This window comes from Engystomops pustulosus, chromosome 6 (assembly GCF_040894005.1).
Source record: "Engystomops pustulosus chromosome 6, aEngPut4.maternal, whole genome shotgun sequence".
Taxonomy (NCBI): Eukaryota; Metazoa; Chordata; class Amphibia; order Anura; family Leptodactylidae; genus Engystomops; species Engystomops pustulosus.
The window spans coordinates 155717394-155734095 of NC_092416.1; the positions used below are offsets into that span (position 1 = coordinate 155717394).

General features: G+C 43.1%; 1 long non-coding RNA gene and 1 other non-coding gene across 2 annotated transcripts; both read left to right on the forward strand.

The window, feature by feature from the left end:
* Nucleotides 1-5868: 5868 nt before the first annotated feature.
* Nucleotides 5869-13050, forward strand: LOC140064766 (uncharacterized). Its single transcript, XR_011847811.1, has 3 exons — nt 5869-6010; nt 8686-8728; nt 9935-13050. It is a non-coding gene; the product is annotated as an uncharacterized lncRNA (long non-coding RNA).
* On the forward strand, nt 6038-6181 carry LOC140066600 (small Cajal body-specific RNA 16). Its single transcript, XR_011848439.1, has one exon. It is a non-coding gene; the product is annotated as a small Cajal body-specific RNA 16 (non-coding RNA).
* Nucleotides 13051-16702: the final 3652 nt, after the last annotated feature.

The window sequence follows — 16702 nt, forward strand, 5'->3', positions numbered from 1 at the left end:
TAGCGCCGTGTGTGCGTCCGATTTCTGCCTCTGTCGCTTCCCCTGCTGAGGTCCGCCGGAGTTCACCTTCTTCTTCCCGATGCTTGTAAGTGCATCTCTTCCGACAAAAATTGCTTTGTTAAATCCCGTGCGTTTTCTGAATCCGTCGGATCACCCGACGACCCGTCCTCGATTTGTGTCGCTTGAAAGCCGGCGCCGATGCAGCAAAATCCGATCGTGTGCGCCAAAAACCCTTTCTAAATGCGGCTCACATCGTAAATCGGCGAGTATTCCAACGATAGTTCGGACCGCGGACCCTTAGGAAATGAGCTACATTGTGTTAAAGTAAATAAAAAATACTAGATCCTGTCCATTTCAGCACCAGCTTCTGTGCTGCTGTGTTCCGGAGAAATGCCATCTGAGGACAAGTCACCACCGCAGCCAATTACTGGCTTCAGAGGTGACCTCTACACATGAGACCTGTAAGTAGTTAAACACGTGAGAATAAAACATACCTTAACTCTCTGTAACCAGGTAGCCACTTCATACTTTGTTCGGTGCCTTTGTTTCAAACAGAATGACGCTCCTGACAGGTTCCCTTTAATATTTAACAGATTAGCAAAGTAAATACCATCATTACAATAACCACTTGTTACTAAATATATCTTATTATTAATATGCACAGGCAATTACATGGATTAGACGGCTAAGATAAGAATAAATATGTGCTATTAGCAACATGACTCAACTGTGTGAATAGGAATAATAGGAATCAGAATGACACTTCTCTTATAGAAGCAGCTTTTTTTTCATTGTGCATTTTATTTTTAATGTTTAATGTTGAATTTTGCTTTGCCCGTGAGGAGGAGTATGTGCATGAGTAGAAATTATATGCTCCTCTAATGTACCCAAAGTTTAACACCCTCTTTCCTTTGGTCGCCACTTGTAATCCCCCCATGCAGTAGCCCTCCCATGTATAATGCCCCCTGTTGTCCCCCCAACTTTAAATGCCCACCTGTTGCCCCTTTTCTGTAGCCTTCCCCCTCCATCTTATGCCTGCTTTCTGTAGCCCCCTCCTCATGACTCCCTTTTACCTCCCTTTCTCCATCATTGGGGAAGCAGATTGAGTTGGCAACCATAATTCTACAAGTGATTTACTCATTTGATACAGTCAAGGTAAAAAGTCATTTGAGCCTCTTCCACCCATCTGTCAGAGTCCACTATTTACACCCCATCACTTTTGCCCCCTATCTCCAACATCTTTGAAAGAAAAAGTGTCACCAGTTATTCTATTTGTCTCATAAAAATAAAAGGAATGGTAGAATACCAACCACATCCTAGATCTCAGTGAACAAAATATTCATGTTGCAATTCTCTATTCATTATATAGTGGAATGCAATGAGAACTATAAATCATAGAAATTATCAATGAAAATAAAAATGAATATCCCATGGAGATCTGGATATCGAATGAAACTCAAAGTTGAAGTGGAAGATCACATTTCAGGCTGATCCAACTTTAGTGGAAATGCCAGAAGAGTGTATGGCCTCCACGTGCCTGTATGTCCTCCCTACAATACCTCAGCATGCTCCTGATGATGAAGCAGATGTCCCCCCCAAGACCTGGATTAACATCATTCAACTCCTGGACAGTCTGCGGTGCAATGTGACGTTGGTGGAGACATGATGTCCCAGATGTGCTTGATGGGATTCGGGTCTAGGAAATGGGCAGGCCAGTCCATAGTATCAATGGCTTCATCATGCAGGAACTGCTGACACACTATGGCCACATACAACCTAGCATTGATCTAATCCCAGTACCTAATGGCAGTCAAATATTAGTAGCTGTTGGAGGTCATTTTGCAGGGTTCTGGCAGTGCTCCTCCTGTTCCTCCATGCACCAAGGAGGAGGTAGTGGCCCCGCTGCTGAGCTGTTTTCCCTCATACGGCCACTTCCATGTCTCCTGGTATCTGCTTCATGCTCCGAATACTGTTCTGACCAACCAACGCCAGTACTGGGATACCTGGGCAAGTGCCGGGGCTCAGAACTGCTGGGGGGCCACATAAGGCTGTACATAAGGAAGCCATAAGGGTGAAAGGCTGGATCTAATGAATCCATAGGAGATCAGGGGGCCTTTATATAAAATAACCATGAGGGGACTGTGTATAAAATAACCATGAGGGGGCTGTTTGGTGTGATAAACTGGGGAATATTTTAGGGAACAGGAGTCTGTTTTACTTTCTAAATTTTCATTGCCACCACATGAGTTCACTGCAAAGGGGCCCACTGTGTTTCTGTCACCCAGGGGCCTAATGAAACCTGGAGCTGGCCGTGTAACAGACACGCCAAACCTGCATTGAGGTCTGATGGTGTGCTTGTGTACTGTGTCTTCACTATATAGGAATATATGAAATATGGATTCTGGCCACAATCTGATACACATAAAGTGTAAAGCATAGCAATAGTTAATTCTTCCTTTGAAACCTGTCTGCTATGGAAGACTCTCTGGGTGTGGGTCACAGCGGTCATGCTGTTAGTGATTTTTATCTAGGGCTCCAACAGCCCTTCTACGATTGTAAGGCGTTTGCCAAAATTATAGATCTTTGTTCCCATCGCTGGGATATGGGCACAGAGAATGACACGTACACAGTCATAAGGTGAACTCAAATCACTGAGTTTATTTCAAACCTGTAGTCATGTACATAGAAACAGAAAAAGATTTGCAGAGGGTGTGAAAAGGTTATGAAATACTGAAATGCTATAGGTTAGCTTGAATATACCAGAACCTCCCCTTTAAGCTATTTTCCCAAATTCCCTAGACTTGATGGAAACAGAATGTTTTTACTAAATGTCCTTGTGAAGCTCTGCGTAAGTCAAAACAAGACAAAACATGGCCTTCAAGATGAGAAGCTGCAGAAAAAGACAAGGAAAACAGTAGCAAGGACAAAGTATTTTTGGAACAGTTTACACAAAATTATGTTTGAATCCTGACATGGCTGACAGTGGACAATATAGCCCCCGGCTAAAACAAGATGGCCTGTGGTTGAACAAAATGGTGTCTGGAGAGAAATATGATATCTCTCACATGCCATGGCCTGAATATACAGGTTGTTTGTTCTATGTGTCTGTGACCTACACCATTGCCTGCTACTAATTATGCTGTGACCATAATTACAGTGACTCACTACCTCCACTGTGATGTATGTGTAACACAAAAGCTTTGGAGAGTAGTGGATAATGAAGCTTATCTTTATGTGGTTGTTTCCACATCAGATAAGCTTCATTATCCAATTATTATTGGAGATGTCCATAGGTGTTGGTCCCACACAGGTCAGAGTTGTAAAAAATACCAGGAAGGTGTGGATAGGGAGGAACACCATATTCAAGAATTGAAGGGTACTGTAGGACACAATAGTTTCTTCCAGGATGAAGGATTGTAAACCAAGCACACTTACATGCAGATGTGTGTCCACTTTGACAGGATCTTCTCCTCATGAATCTTCCTATGCTCTTGTTTTAAAAAAAAGGCTTTAAAATTATGCAAATAATCCAGAGGGGCTCCAGGCTCTATTCATTTATGGAGCCTGGAACCCAACAGACTCATTTGCATAATTTTTAAAGCCTTTTCTTTGTAAAAACAAGGGAATCACGAGATCCTGCCAGATAGGACACATGCCATCATGTAATTGTGCTTGGTTTATAATCCTCAACCCTATACCCTAGTATACTACATGGGGGCTGGCTGTATACTACATGGGGGCAGACTGTATACTACATGGGGGCAGGCTGGCTGTATACCACATGGGGCACATGTAGTATACAGCCAGCCCCCATGTAGTATACAGCCAGCCCTCATGTAGTATACAGCCAGCCCCCATGTAGTATACAGCCTACCCCCATGTAGTATACAGCCAGCCAGCCCCCATGTAGTATACAGACAGCCTGCCCCCATGTAGTATACAGCCAGTCTGCCTCCATGTAGTATACAGCCAGCCCCATGTAGTATACAGCCAGCCAGCCCCCATGTAGCATACAGCCTGCCCCATGTAGCATACAGCCAGCCCCATGTAGCATACAGCCAGCCCCATGTAGCATACAGCCAGCCACATGTATCCAAACGAACAAACGAAGTCTGCGCTTTCAGGGAAGTTGCAAGTAAAATCAAGATTCTTTATTGTATGCCAATAAAATCCAGAATGGGCAGTTAGCATAGGTGTGAAGGTCCAAGCATAGCGACCTACGCGTTTCGCCCTTAAGCGGGCTTAGTCATGGTTATAGACCATGACTAAGCCCGCTTAAGGGCGAAACGCGTAGGTCGCTATGCTTGGACCTTCACACCTATGCTAACTGCTCATTCTGGATTTTATTGGCATACAATAAAGAATCTTGATTTTACTTGCAACTTCCCTGAAAGCGCAGACTTCGTTTGTTCGTTTGGATTTTTGTGCCTGCAGTCCGTGGGGTTTCTCTGGAAGTGCTTGCGCTGGGGACCATAGGCATCAGAAGGTGAGCAGGAACTATACTTTCTTTTTTCTAAGCCAGCCACATGTAGTATACAGCCAGCCCCATGTAGTATACATGTAGTATACTACATGGGGGCTGGCTGTATACTACATGGGGGCAGGCTGTAAACTACATGGGGGCAGGCTGGCTGTATACCACATGGGGCACATGTAGCATACAGCCTGCCCCCATGTAGTATACAGCCAGTCTGCCTCCATGTAGTACACAGCCAGCCCCATGTGGTATACAGCCAGCCCCCATGTGGTATACAGCCAGCCCCCATGTGGTATACAGCCAGCCCCCCGGAAAAAAAAATAAAGTTAATACTCACCCTCCGGTGTCCCCGATGTTCGTTGCGGCTTTCTTCTCTCTTCTCTACGATGCGACGCTGTCGCCACTGATGACGTGATCAGCGGCGACACTGCCGCATAATTGTGTGTGACGGCCGGTAGTTCGCATGGACGCGAATCTGCCAGCTAGAGAAGAGAGAAGAGCAGCGACGAACATCAGGGACACCGGAGGGTGAGTATTACGTTTTTTTTAAAAAATTGACTCGTGTATAAGCCGAGGTGAGGTTTTTCAGCACATTCTTTTGTGCTGAAAAACTCGGCTTATACACGAGTATATACGGTATAACAAAAGAAGATTGCTGGATACGGGTATGAGACGGGTAGGAGAGTGTTTATCTGATGGTAGATGTCCTGTAAAGGATTATGGAGCATGCGGCTGCATTCACACTAACAGTTGAGGAGATTTGCCTATTTACATTGCTGTTACCATTAGACAACACCATTACCAACACTCAATGTTAACGCATATGTTATGTTACCGCAATATTAACACACGTGTTAACATTCCTTTGGTGGTTGTGGTTTGTAAACACAAATGTTAACAGCAATGTAATTAGGCACATTTCCTCTCCTAAACTGTTGTATTGAGTTTCAAAACGCAATGTAAACGCCACGTGTGAACAGAGACTAAGGTTATGTTTATACATTATGATTCAATTGAAGCACTTACTCCAAAACACAGATGTACATGTCATAGTACAGATCATACATGATGTGCACATAAATGACATTTCTCGGATACTATGAGGGAGATTAATCAGAAATGTCTGAGGGTAGAACTGTTTTAGTTACTTATGGCAACCAATCAGAGCTCAGAGTTTATGTTCCCACAGCTGTTTATAAAATGAAAGATGAGCTCTGATTAGTTGCCGTGGGAAACTAGAACAGTTTTACCACAGACACTTTCTCTCCCATATGAATATATTTCTGTACTGCAACATAAGAGATGGACCAAGCCACGCCCTCTTTTAACCACGTGTCCGCGCAACTCCGGCGTCATCGCTGCCCACGTGACACATCGGAAGTCGCTCTCGGAGCCATGCTCGCGCATGCGCTGTCCCTTCGCTCGTTTATCGGCTTCCGTCTGCTTGGCGTGATGACGCAATGCAGACCCGTGTATAAAAGCGAGGCGGTCCCCCCCATGCTTTAGCAGAAGCACGTGCGCGTCCATAGCTAGGTAAGTGGAGAGTGAATGGTTTAGGTTGTGGTCTGTGCTACGGCTCCTGGTTGTTGTACCTGGCGCCCATGCACGGACCTAGAGAAACCCACCGGGTGCGACTACCCGGGGCAGTACCAGGTGTGGGCACCTCCTAGTCTCTGGTGTCCATGTATGATACTGCCGACAGGCTTTTATATCCGTGCATGTAATGATCGGTGCTCGGCTTTCCATGTCTTATCTACTCCAGACCCGCTCAATCTATAGCGGGCTCTAAATGTTAACTCTACGCAGGACTTGCTGTAACTGATTTAATGGAGAATTCCATAGTGTCCAAATGCATTCTGTGGCGTTTACCTGATTCCATATCTTTAGGAGATATCAGTGGTTAATGGCTGCAAACACCAGGCTCCTCCAGTCTTCTGATCCATGTGACTGGGGGTTTCTATAGGTCATCCTATGCTGGGGGTCTAATGTCATTGCCATGTGGTCAGTGTTGGACTGAGGCGCACACAACCAGAGTATGGTCCAGTTACAACAATTTTCAATATGTTCTGGTTTCTAGATCTCTGCTTGCTGTTACTCTGAAGGAAGCTTTATTCCTGGGAAAGGGTGTTTCATCCTCCATGTGATCACACAGGTGCATGGCTTGTTATCACACTGTTTGTTATAACAAGTCATGCACCTGTGTGACATCACATTATCATGGATGTATTCCAAGGGATTAAACAATGGAACTTCCTAAACAAAAAACAAGAAGCTGTCTAGAAAACTGAAGAATTCATTGAAGGGGTTTTCCAAAGAACTAAGTTAGGCCCATCCTGTGGATAAAGCCTAACTTGCTGATTGTTAGGGGTCTCGGTGATGAGACCCCCACAGATCATGGGACCAAGGAGTCCAATGAAGTCCCAGATACCTCAGTTGGACCCATCCTTGCTCTGGTCCTCTCATCATGGAGCTGACAACTGAGCATGGAAAACCTCTTCCTGCTTAGTTCTGCCTCGAATCTTACAGGAGAAGCAATTGAAATCAATTGATTTAAAGGAAACCTACCACTTTAAAATGACCCTTCTGACCCACAAATACCTTAAGCTAGCTCAGGATGAGCTGATGCTGGACCATATTTTCAATTAAACCAGAAACCGCTGTATTTGTAGAAAAATGATTTTCTTGTGGTAGTAAAATCTCTCTTTGGCGCTTCTGTAAGCGTCATGCGGCGCGCACCCCGGACCCTGCTCCGCGGTCACGCTCTCGTCAGCGCCGCTCCTGTCACTAATTTTGCAGTGCCCGAGAGCCGGTGACGTCACCGAGCTCTCGGGCACACTAGCGCATGCGCACCACCTCCCGATACTACCACCTCGCGATACTACGAGGCTTCGGGACTTCGCGCATGCGCAATGGGATCCGGCCGCGACGCGCCGGGAGGAGGTGGTGCGCATGCGCTAGTGTGCCCAAGAGCTCGGTGACGTCACCGGCTCTCGGGCAAAGCAAAATTAGTGACGGGAGCGGCGCTGACGAGAGCGTGATCGCGGAGCAGGGTCCGGGGTGCGCGCTGTATGACGCTTATAGAAGCGCCGAAGAGAGATTTTACTACCACAAGAAAATCATTTTTCTACAAATACAGCGGTTTCTGGTTTAATTGAAAATATGGTCCGGCATCAGCTCATCCTGAGCTAGCTTAAGGTATTTGTGGGTCAGAAGGGTCATTTTAAAGTGGTAGGTTTCCTTTAAGGGGATCTAAGTCTAGAACTCCAATTGATATGAATTTGACCTGTTAATGTATGGAACAAGGATCCTAAGGATTGTCCAACCTGCCATGTGTATTAGTCAACATGGCATCAGTAAGCACTCTCTTGCAAGTTAACCTTAAAGGGGTTTTCCCATTACAGCAAATCGATGTTTCTTGTATGAAAAGTTGTACAATTATCCAATATTATTTCTGTAATAATTGCTGATGGTTTTCTAGATCTCTGCTTGCTGTCTTTATATAGAAAGCTTATGTTTTCTTCCAGTGGACAGAAATAAGACCATGGTCACACAGTTGCATGGCTTGTTATATCTCACAGCAGGTTAGTTAATGACCCATACACCTGTGTGACCATGGTCTTATTTCTGTTCACTGTAACTTAACATAGGTGTTTTCTATAGGACAGCAAGCAGATCTCGAAAACAATGTAACGAAAGTTTAACTTTTTATCATATAAACAATTTCTCAAACGGGTTTACCCCTTTAACTGTGTGTAAGATATGTTAATGGATATATGCCAATCATTACACCTGTTTTTAGGACAGGGTTTTATTTCTGACTGTATAGTATCTCTGTGTTATGCCTGCATAGTGTGCATTGACGGACACAAGGTTTTGTAATGAGACGTAACTGGGGGCGAGATGCAGTTCAGCAGACGTCTGGGTCATGTTCACCTGCTCTTCTGGTTGCTCTGCATTTCTGTGACAATGAGACAAGTTTTATACATTGCCTTAGGGTTATGTTTTACTTCAGGTAGGTTTATGACCCCCCAAGTTTTGGACTAGTAATAGCCTAGCTCAGTAATAATGAAGTTTATGGGTCTGAGACTTCTTCCCTGCTGTCAGGATCTGACGTGGGATGTTGATGATGCTTTGTATGGTTGCGATGGAGGCAGCCATGGTCATAAGGTGTATGAATACCTTGTGTTAATCTTATTTTTCTCTTGCAGGTAAATGCAATACACAGATCCCTTGCTACATATCTATAACACGGTGAGTCGGTATAATATGGCTGCTCTTTCTATTGCTATTTGTTTGTGATAAGTTCCCTATGACTGATGGATAAATCTCTGAATACTTCTAGTTAGGAAATCCCTGAACAGTCTGGTCTGTCAGCTATACAGAGAAATGCATTATTTGCCCATTTGCATGTGTTGGGACACACTTGTGGCACAAGTTGTCTTTAGAATGTGTTTTTTAGTACACAATCTTATTTACTAGCAATGGATTAAGTGAAATGTATTGGTTACATTGCTTGAAACTTGTACAGCAATCATTGAAGTAGAGAATTTTAGTGATGTCTATTCCCTGGACTCCCTAGGCTTGTTTGGGGCCATTAGTTGTCTTTAGCTGCACTATCTCTATCGGGATGTGCTCTGTACAGTTCTCTTCCTGATGCATGCAGTGAAGCCTTTTCATCAGTCAATTGTCTTGTAGGGGTTACTTTTTATAGATGACAAAGCTTCCACTATTCGGACCCCGTTCCATCTTCCCTTTGTGCGAGTCAGAGCATGCTGGAGTTGTAGTAGTCAACATTGTAGATTTACTAGCTAAGCTTTTAAAGAGATGTCGGCATGCAGAGTGGCATAATCCCTTTAAACGAAATCTGTCATCATTATAAACCAGGGGCATAATATATCCATGGCCTCCTACCTTCTAAAACAAACTTTTATAGTTGCTAATGAACATCAGCTTCTAGCCTAATGTGATTATGCCAATACATAATTAGTCTCTCCCTTGCTCCCTCAGCACTGATTACAGTAAGAAGTTCACTGCACAAGTGCTGAGGGAGCAGGGGGAGGGTGAGACAGATTTGTTTAAACTAACTTTAGTTGGTCATTTTTGTACACTAACATTAACTCATAAGCATACACTGCAAGATTTGTCATGGGTTGTATACCAGTTTTCTGCATGACCAGGAATTGCAATTAATTTCCCTTTATGCCACCTCCACTTGAAGGGGGGCATTTGCAGTGTGTTCAGGGCTTGAAAGGTGCAGAGTTGATGACAGGCCCCTCCATAGTGTCTTTTCCAGTGAAGTTATAACTGATTGTATTGGAGGCAGAGCTGTGCAGCAGCTATAGAAGCAGGATTAGTCTCTGCATCCTGTGATCTGATAAGCCATCCTTTGATTCATAACTTCAGGACTCTTATCCAGTGTACAAGGAGCTAACCCTGGTATATGTTCTTGTTTTGCAGAATTGGATGAAAATCGTGAAGTACCGCCTTGCGAAGAAGTTGGATAGTGCTTTATAGTAACATGGATTAGTGTAATACAGCTCATGTAACCTCATAAGCATCAATTTAAAGTAAATCTATCATTCAAATCCATTATGATAAACCATGGACACTCATAGATCCAGACACTGACTGTTGTAATCTAATATTTATCCTTGGCCTCCCTGCTAAAATCAACTTTTAAAATTGTTAATGAACCCAAGGGGCTGTTACACTGTACAGGCACACACCTCCCTCTGTGTGCTGTAACTTAATCTGCTGTAGTAGGATCACAATCAGGTGGAGGGAGGGAAAGTGCCTGGATCAATGAGCAAGTGTCCCTAGTGTCTTCATGCTTGATTTGAATGGCAGATTTCCTGAATAGATGGTAGAGGATGTGGAACTTGGTGCAACTGTAGGTTTGGTAGGTATAATTAAAGGACATGTCAGATGCCCATGGTAAAGACCTATCCCTAGCCCTCTTCTAGTTACTGTGAAAATCCTTTCTTTATCAGAAAATACCTTGGGGTGCGTTCATTTCAAACGTTCAGTTTTTCAGATGCAGTTTTCACTATTCAAACCTGGAGTTAGTAGTAGTTCGTTTGAAAATTTTACAAAATGTACTATAAATTACAAAAAAAGCTTTTCTCCACATTACCCTTAAACTAAAAAATATGTAAAGTAATTTTATTAGCTCTTCTGGAAGAAAACATGGCAAAAAATTATGGCACTTAACCCCTTAGTGCTCTGCGCTGTAGCTGTACTGCGCTGAGTCCCGCGAATAGCGCTCAGCACAGTACAGCTACTGCGCAGACCATGCCGGTTCAGCTCTGCACAGGAGCCGAACCGGCATCGGGGGTCGCAGGATTTCAGCGGTAATCTACTGCTGACATCCACGGTCGGAGTGGTCTCCGACCACGGGTATTTAACCCGTTAAATGCCGCGGTCAACGCGACCGTGGCATTTCACATGCCTTCCGGGGGTCTTTACCCCACGATTGGCACCCCCGCAAAGTTTTCGGGGGTGCCGATCGCTGCTATGGCACCTCTGGGGTCCGATCAGGACCCCAGAGAAGCCTAAAGGCAGTGTCAGCCTACGCATCTCCATAGGCTGACACTGCAATACTCATGTATTGCAGAGTATTATTATGAACAAGCAATCAGATGATTGCTTGTTCATATCCCATGGTGGATCAAGTAAAAAAAATGTAAAAAGTTTTTCAATAAAAAAAACTTTATAAATCACTAAATACCCATAAGCCCCAAAACATAGAAACATATAACGCTCAGTCTAAATCATAACACAAACCCCACATATAGTATCACTGCGTCAGTAACAATCCATAGAATAAAACTAAATAACTATTGAACCCATAAAAAAACTTTAAAAACCCACCAAAAATTATGGTTTTTACCTATTATATCCCACTAAAAATGCAATAAAAAGTGATCAACAAAACGTATGTACTCCAGAATGATACTGTTGCAAAGTACAACATGTCCCACAAAAAACAAGCCATCAACCAGCTCTGTAGCCAAAAACGTAACAATGTTATGCCACTTGGAAGACGGCAATGCAAAAATGATAGATTTTTCCCCACATTAGGGTTTTATTTGGTAAAACATAAGAAAAAATATTCATGTCTGGTATCCCCGTAATCGTATTGACCCATATAATGAAGATAACATGATTATTAGTCTATACGGTGAACACGAAAAAAGTAAAAAATCCAGTACAGAATTGATGCTTTTCTACTCATGACCTCAAAAAAAAGTTCCAAAATTTTCAACAATGGGTGATACCAACCCCAAAATGGTAACACTGGAAAAAGCAGCATCTCATCCCGCAAAAAAAAAAATGCCGTCACATGGCCCCCAATAGCAAAAAAGAGAAAATTTTGTAGCCTTCAAAAGGGGGCAACAAGAACTAAAATCCTGGCAGCTGCAGGGCTCCTTCCCTTCTGCACCTCGCTGTGCCCCTGTAAAACAAGTCACACGTGGGGGGTCTCTGGTGGGTTTTCTTATTATCTTCTGGAAATGTGTAAATTTTAAGGCTAAATGAATGTATGACCGACAAAATTTGACCTTTCTAAATTTCACCTCCATTTTGATTCAATTACTATGAAGATCTGATAGCTTGAGGGGTGCAGATTTGAAAATAGGTCAGTTATATAGGGTGGTTTTAATGCTAAATATGTAAAATTTAATTTCAAACAGTATTTATCCCCAAAATAGTCAATACTGAAAATACGGAAAATCGCTATTCTATTTGTAAGCCGCGTAACGTCAAAATAAATTATCCAAACATTTCAAAAATTATGAAAAAAAGTAGATATAAGTGAAATGTTATTTAGGTGGTAAATCTATCTGCCTGAAACTGTGGTAATTACGAAAGTGGCAAATTTTTCTAAACATTCATCATTTTTCTTTTTTTTGTAAACGCAACATGTGGGGAAAAAACAATCTCGGAATCACTTTGATAAGTAACAGTGTTCAAAAGTTATAACCATATAAAGAGACGCAGGTCAGAATCCAAAAAATGGGACTGAGCCTTAAGCTACAAAATGGCTGCGTCCTTAAGGGGTTAAACCACCACATGCAGAAATTTGCTAAAAATTCCCAGTCACTAGTCTGCATCACTAAGGGGTTAATGGAGATTTGTTTGCTTTAAATGGATGTTCTAAACTAGTGGTAGATTTGCTGCTCCTTGTGCTGCAGAGTCACATGAGTTGCTAGAAAAGGTTGCACTCAAGTCAATAGGGTTGAGCTGTGAGTTCAAAGTAAATGACTTTTGTCCACCTGGGTATGTATTGTAGATGTATAGATCAACCCTCTAAATAGCTTGAAGGTTTTGTCAACTGCAGAAATAAGGCTTCACACACTGACTTGTACTGTGGGTTACGAAGACACTGGTTCCTGGAATGACTTGTCTGACCTGTCGACGAGGGTCCTTTCGTGAATTTGTCTTAAAGTGTATTAAAAAGTTTTTGCCTCTGGTTAAGTGTTTTGTTCTGAGAAGTGCTCTGGCTATGCTGTATAACACTGCAGGGATCATGTGTACATAATCTACAGAGCACTGACCTCGTGTATTTCTAAATGCATAATTATGCAAATCATACATAATTATCAAAACCAACTGGGAATTTGAAATATGGCATTTCAATAGCATCTATTTAGTAATCACTGGAATATCTGGCTAGACTGACTGATGTATTGGTCAAGACTTGCATTCCCAGTAGTTGGTTCTCGCCCTTGGAGGAATGCCTAAAATGTACTGGAATTTAACCTGTTCCTGTGGAGATGTATCATCTACAGGGATCTGTGATAATGGGACACTACAATCGGCTCAGCTCCTCCTGCTCTGTAACGTGCTGTCTGTGCATGGGACACAATGTATGGAGATGTAATTTATCTGTAGTAGAGAATGGGGCAAATTTACTTACCCGGTCCTGTCGCGATCCCTGTTCTGTACGGTCCGACGAAGATGAACTCTGGCACGATTCACGTAGCTCATGCGCCTGATTTCCTGCATCCGCAGGAGTTAACTTTCTTCCCGGTGCGTCTTGTGACACAATTTGAATTTTAAATCCCGTGCGTAGTTCAAACCTGTAGGGTTGTCTGACGGCCATGCTCCCCATTTGCGTCGCATGAAAGTAGGCGTGAATGCGCCAAAATCCGATCGCGTGCTCCAAGTGTTAAATGTGGCAGAAAAAATCCGATGAAAATGCGCTCCACGGACCCTTAGTTAATGAGCCCCAATGAGTAACAAAAGAAGTGTATTGCAATTCTACACTGTAAAATGGTTCTGCAGCCACATACATAATCTGTAAATAGGGAGCCCATAGATCATAAGAATGGGGGCTGTTGAGCAGCTGGTCATGCGTGTTGCTGGTTGCTCTAATAATTTTACATCTCACTACCTAATACAGTCATAAGACTACAGTGCCAGGTGATGGCTGCATTCTCACTGAGCAGCTGGCACGACTAATGGTGGTGCTGAAGATGCTGATGCCTGAACATTTTAAAGCTGTGACCCAATAAAGTTTTGCCCTGAAAACAAATGCAGAGGAAGGAAGTCATCGCTGTAGCACGCAGCTCTCAGGATGTGTTCACATGTTGAAAGGCTGGAGATTTCCTCACATTATATTGTGTGAAGCAAATTCACAACAAGTGCATGTGATGTCTACATCCAAAATATATACTTAAAGGGGTGTTCCCTTTTCAGCAAATGTTGGTTTGAATAATTAAGTTATACAACTTTCCAATATACTTACTATATCAACCTGGTTTTCTAGATCTGTTTGCTGTCATTATATAAGAAGCTCCTATGTTTGTTCCAGTGGATAGAAATAGTTTGTCTGAATTTTCTGATGCTTGGGTCAGGCCAAACCCCTTCAGCCAAGCTTTAAAACTGCCCAATATGGTTTAGAACCCTCAATAAATGTGGCTCATAGCATTTTAGGAACACATGACTCCAACATTCTGGTGTTGAGGTTATGGAAGATGCAAAGATAAGATGAATATGGCATCATAATGTAGAGGTAGCTTTCCTGGAACAGTATACACTGTGTTATGACTAAACCATCTTCCTGGGCAGCTACCAGTCTAAAGATGGTGAAAACTGCTACCGGTTTTGATGTGAAGAATTTACCAGCAGTTTTGACCATACAATGCTGTAGTATTGGATTCTGGTACTGGAGAAATAGGATACCATACTTGTGTGTTAGGCTGCAATTGCATCATGTTATTTGCCATACATCATAAGGACACGTCAGGGGGATTCCGACATATCCCACTGTATGCGTGGGGGGAGTGTACATTGGCAGCAGGCAGTTATGGCTGCTACCTATGTACTGGGGTGTTTCCCCAGTTATGTCACTGTCCTTACATAGACAGTGACATCAGCAGGTCCCACCTTCTGCTGATTGACGCATGCTTTGAGAAGAGGAGTAATACGCTGCGCTAATGAAGGGTGACTTTGCAGTTTGAATGCCGAGGTCAAAGAGCACAGCAGTGTGAGGAGACTCCTCCAGTGCTTCATGTCCAGCTACACTCAGAATATAAACCCTCCACTCATGTAAGCCCTCACCACACACACACCTATTTTTATACCCCACAATCTCTATCCTCCAATTGTTCTTTTATGTTTACATTTTATTGTGCCACCTACCTAACGCTCTATGCACCCTATCTTTGTTTCCCCTACCTGATCAACTCTGAACAATTTTATGATGCTGATAAAAAAAATATATATCAATCAGGTTCTAGCTTGTGGCTTTACCTCAAGCTAGATCCGGTGGCAGCTTCCTCTAATGTACAGTAGTATAGACCTTTTTAGGGCTAATTTTTTTGTGGCTTATAACTTTTATAAATTTTAATTCCCCCAATATTCAAATTTTCTAAAGATGCTACTGGGGCGTGGAGTAGCTTAAGCTGAGGCCACATGGCGCGGCTACTCCACACCCCAGTAGCCTTTTGCATTCCGCCTACCAATGCATCTTCAGTCCGCAACTACAGTACCAGGAGCTGCACGCTGAAGATAGCATAGTAGGCAGAACGCAAGAGGCTACTGGGGCTTGGAGTAGCCACGCTGTGTAGCCTCAGCTCCAGCTACTCCACACCCCAGTAGCCTCTTTAGGAAATTTGAATATTGGGGGAATGAAAATGTGTAAAAGTTATAAGCCATGAAAGAATTAGCCCTAAAAAGGTCTATACTACTGTACATTAGAGGAAGCTGCTGACGGATCTACCTTAATAGGTAGATCCGTGGTGCTAGGTTTCCTTTAAAGGGAACCTGTTACTAGAGACCTCATTCTTACTAAAGACAGGTTGCAAAAGCCCATTATAGATTACTGTAAGCATTTGCATTCCAATATAATTGTGTTATAACTTACCATGGGCTTTGGTTTGGATGCATTTCCCACCTTTGTGCTCCTGTACAGCTCCTCCCTCCCCCACTGATGTCATATCACCAGACTAAGCTCTGTGAAGGAGCAGGAGGGGAGGAGCTGTACAGGAGCACAAAGGTGGTGGCTGAGCAGTTTGCAGTCACATTGTGTTTTTTTTTTTAAGTGCATCCAAACTAAAGCCCTAGGTAAGTTATAACAAAATTATATTGTAATGCAAATGCTTAGAGAAAGCAGAAAAACATATTTGCAATGCAGCTGTAATCTGTCTTTAGTGAAAATGAGGTCCCTAGTGACAGGTTCCCTTAAAATGATTTTTTGGAGAAATGGGAAAAAAACTCATAGGTGCCTGGGTGGGGTGACAAGTAATCGCCCCATTCCCATGTTGTATTGGTCTTTGGAACTTGCCCCTGGCCAGAAGTGTCATGGAGTGATGGGACCTGCTTTGACCTTTCTGTGGCCTTCTGGAACCAGGGGACTTTTTTTTTCCTTTGTTGTCCACAAATAGGCTGAAGCAGTTCCTGTAAATCTCGACTCCTAAAGCCCCCTCCCTTTAGCCAAGTGCAGGTGTATGTCTTGTTTTTTACCTATAATATAGAAATGTAATCTTACCCTTAATACACCCCACACTACCCCTCCCCAATTACCTCGGCCCTTCTTTTATACAAATCTGCCCCTATCGTTATGTTATACCGTGTAGACTACAAGGCTCCACTATAACATCCCACTCAATTTGAACCCCTTTATTTTGTAATTGGAGGCAAATAATTACGGACATACTGCTGAGCTCCATGGAGTGCCTCCAGTTATGAGCTGTTGGGCCGCGGTCACGCTTACCGCTAGGT